Source organism: Abrus precatorius, unplaced genomic scaffold (genome assembly GCF_003935025.1).
Source record: "Abrus precatorius isolate BTA unplaced genomic scaffold, Abrus_2018 Scaffold7, whole genome shotgun sequence".
Classification (NCBI taxonomy): Eukaryota; Viridiplantae; Streptophyta; class Magnoliopsida; order Fabales; family Fabaceae; genus Abrus; species Abrus precatorius.
In genome coordinates, this window is record NW_020874417.1 from 7,289,639 (window position 1) to 7,294,283 (window position 4,645).

A 4,645-nucleotide genomic window follows, 5' to 3' on the forward strand; every position below is an offset into this window, starting at 1 on the left:
AAAACAAATAAATTGTCGGTTAAGTATACATCATTAGCACAAGTATTTACTATGTGCATATTTTCATTTTTCAGTCAAATTTATAATTATACTTTTCAGGTTGCATGAAAATTTGGGCTAAAAAGAGGTTTATTTTCACGCACTTCATGATAATTATTAATTTTATTAAATCATTTTATTGTGGGTATTTTTTCTCTTTACTTTAATATTTTTAGTAGATTCAAAATTAATATACAATTTTTAATCTTATATGTTTTTTTTTATAATTTTAAATATACAAAATATAACACACGTAAACATAGTAGAATCACGTGATATTTATTAAAAAATATTAATGAAATTATAAGAAGAATCTAAATATAAAAAAAGTTTATTCGTATAAATATTAATTAAAGAACTAATTTATAAATAAGTAATAATTATAAAATTAAATATATATTTTAATTAAAAAAAATTATGGACTTATTTTTAAAAAAAGTACTGAATGAAAAATTCACAAAAAAATAAGAAATTAAAATTTGTATCTTAAGTAAATTTATATTTAATATGGTGTGATATCTTAAAGATAGTGATTTTTTTCTTTTTAAAAATTATTTTTAAATATTATATAAAAATGGATGTATGATAAAAAATTTAATGTTGATATTTTATTTATTTATTTAAAAATAAGATAAAAATATAAAATATAAAATATTAATTTAACTCTTATGACTAAGTTTAAGCAACTAATTATATAAAATTTTTATTAAAATGAGAAGGATTTGTTTACAATTTTATAATTTTAATATAATATATGTATATATTCTTTTTTAATAAAAAATTTTACTTTTATATGTTTAAACTTAACTCTACAAAAATTATGAAAAAAACATAAGATTTTTGCCGCCTCCAAGAAAGAGAACATCTCTTTTCTTATTTGCATAAGGGAGTGCTTTCCTCTTTACTAGGTTCCCTCAACCCCTAGTTGTAGAGGCCTCTCAAACACTATAGAGGACCTGGTAACCATTAAAAACATTCCTAGAGGAATTTTTCCTGAAACTCCTATCAATGGAAAAATTAAAAGTAGAAAAATGCACAACAAAGGAAACAACCCTGATTGTTTGGAGCAAGAAAAAGGTTAGAATAGTCCCTTCATCTCAATATATCAATCTAAAAGAAGACATGCAAAAAGAAGATGGCATTGGAGATTTGGCTAATTAGGTGTCATCTAACATTAATCCTAATATCTCATCTTCTTATAAGGATAAGGTTTTAGTGTATATGGATCTAGATCTAATCCTTGATGGTAATAAAATTGTAAAGTCTGTATTGGGTTATTTTGATATGCCTATAGATAACAATGACAATGAGAGTCTAGATCTAATTGATAAATCCTTGAACCTTTGCCTTGAAATTAAAGTTCCTTTAGAGGACTATAAAACTTGGTGCTCTCCCTGAAAATGAATACTAACTTTAAAACTCCTAGGAAAATCTATTAGGTATAGTTTCTTGAGTCAAAAACTGAATAATATATGGAAAAAATAGGTCTTTGATTATGTCATATCTTAATAATAATTTCTTTTTAGTAAAATTTGAAAGCTTATAAGATTATAAATTTACTTTATCTGAGGAGTTATGCCTCATTCTTGATCATTATCTTGACCAGAGATGGAGGCCATTGTTTAGGCCTAAGGATCAAAACCTTAGGAAAATAGTTGTCTAGGTCCGTATTCCAAACTATCCCCTTGAACTATATAATGAAAGATTCATTTGGCAAGTAGGAGGTTGCTTGGGGTTCATGCTTAAAGTTGATCCCCACACCTCTCTAGTTTCGTGTTGTTTGCAATCTAAACACTAGCATGTGCACTAGGATTGCAGCAAGTAATGAGTAAATTTAAGATCCGAGTATCGTCTCCACAGGGAATTAGGAACTCAATTATCACTTCACAGAAAAATAACCATTTGAGCCATACGAATTTGGGAAGAGAGTTGTATCATATAAAAGCAATAATCAGAGCAATCAAAAGTAAAAAACTTGCAGAAAAATAGAGTATAAGATTTGTGATGAAATGAAATAGCAATGAAGGATAGTTAGGAATTTACTTCACAAGAATATCAATATCAATCCAATTAAATCCTCTGAACATTCAAGCAATTGAATAATTGACAATCAGTTTCACATATACCTAGCCAAAGGTTAATTCCTTAACTCATTGACCATAACAATCTACTAAACCTCTCTAATCCCTTAGGTGAGATTCAATTTTAGGTTGCATTAAGAATTAGAACTATAAGATTGCAGAATTAGGTCTCCTTATCCCTAAACTCTGGTTGCCAATTCAGATCGGAGCAAACAATCCAATTCTCATTGGTAAAGATTCCTCTTGATTAATCAAATGAATTTCTATTCAAAGATTGCATGAAAAGCAGAATTAACAACTCAATTAATCCAAGAACTTAAAGTTCAGAAGATAAAGTCGAATCAATACATCAATTCGAGTTCCATAAACCCCTAACTATGGGAAATTAAGCACACATTGCAACAAAAACAGAGAAAGAAGAAGAAGAAGAAGAATGCAGAGCAGCTATGGCCACGAGCTCCAATCCGATCCCTCTTCTTGGAGCTTCAAGCTTCGACCCAATCTTCTCTCCACTCTCTCTCAACGAGAATCTAACTAACAAAACAGAAAATGAGCAAAAGACCCCTAGTTTCGCGCTTCAATCATGTATTTATAGAAACCCCAGTTCTGCGCGTTGTCACTTTTCTTCACAAGAGTAACCACGCAGAAGCTTTATGTAGTGCGCGTGTTCACTTTCAAGAGCAAGAGTAACCACGTGCAACTTGCAGAGTTGAAGGCTTCTCTGGAACATTCACTTTAATTCATAAGAGTGGCAACGCAGGAGGTCGAGGGCTGCGCGTGATTACTTTCGTGAGTAATAGTAATCACGCGCAAGCTGTCCTGATACAAGTGTCTCTAGAACGCTCACTTTCGTTGGCGAAAGTGACAACGCGCAGCTCATCAGGAATGAAGTCTCTCTGGAACGTTCACTTTCGTTGGCGAAAGTGATAACGCACACTGGCAACGCTCACTCTTGTAAATAAAAGTGATTACGCACAGACTCCTCTTCTCATTTAGGCTCTGGAATGATCACTTTCACTAACAATAGTGATCATGCCCAGCTTGCATCCCATAATTCTTGTATTTTGGAGTCCAACATTGCCATTCTTCCTCTTCCTTTCCATTGATAATTCATTGTCATGACTTTTGCTCAGATTATTCCTTTAAAAACAAGATAAATTCCTTAAAAACTAAGCATAAATTCTACAAATGCGAAAATAACTACAAATTGAAATAAAACTTTCAATTATTCTCTTTTTCTGAGTTTTTCTGCTTTCTTTATATATTTTCCTTATTAAATGAGCTAGAATTATGCTAAAATATCAGTAAAAATATGGATTCATCATTTCGAGAGGCAGAATATGTGTGAAACTAGACCATAGGAAAAAACTCATCCCTTCCTTCAAAGTCCTAGGACATGAATTTAGGATAGAATATAAGGAGCTACATTTGATATGCTTTAATTGTGGGAGATATGGGCACAAAATGGACTTTTGTTCAAAAATCCCTATACTTAGTCCTGATACCAATGAATCTAAAAATGCCCAAAATATCCCTATGGATGTAGCTGAAAGTGAACATGTCCTTTTATCAAAATCAACTCAAGATAGCCTCCAGGATACTATAGATAATAATCTTCCTGAGAAATAAGGCAAATTTGGACCTTAAAGGATGTTTGGTATCTAGAATCTTTTTAAGTGAGATTCTTAGCAATCTGTTTCCAGAGTAACTTGTTACCCATATTTGTTTACTATGTAACTTTTCCAGAAATCTTTTTATTTTCTCTCATTCTCATGTTTGGTATTAAAAAAAAACTTACCCGTGAATATTATTATTTTTACAAAAATACCCTTAACTTATAAAAAATAAGAGCACATGCTTACCAAAGAGTAGAAGCAGAGTAGCTTTGGAGGAGAAAGTACGAGAGAGACCAGTGAAGTAGAAAGAAGAGAAAATGCAAAAATAATTTGGAATTGGTAAAGTGAAGTAGGGTAAAGAGGGGTATTTTTGTCTAAAAATTTCATATTCCAGGGTAAGTTGAAGATACCAACCTATTGAGGTGGAAAAATGAAAATTCTAGCTTCTTCACTATTCAAGTTTCTCAGAAATCTCACATTCTTAGAAAAAAAATTTGTATCTTATACCAAACATGGGTAAGGAAACTTTTTAAGTAATATTTCCAAGAAAATTAAAAGATTACAGATACCAAACACCCCCTTAGATGCTTGTTAAGAAACCTATAAGAAAAAAGGCTAAATCAGGCTAGATCTTTAGGTACTCCTAAAGCTGCCGATAAGAGTCAAGCTTATCAATTTGGGTCTAGATATAATATACTAGGAATTTCTAACTATAAACAGGAACAAAACAAGAACTTTGCGAGTGTGATTGAGATAAGACAACCTGATCATGGAAATATTGAGAAAGGGGGTAGTCTAATTCCACCAAACTCATTCCATCAAATAAGAATAAGGGGACTCTAAGTTACGATCTATACCTAGGAAATCTCAGAGGTCAAAACTAAACATAGATCTAAAAAGCCCATTGGA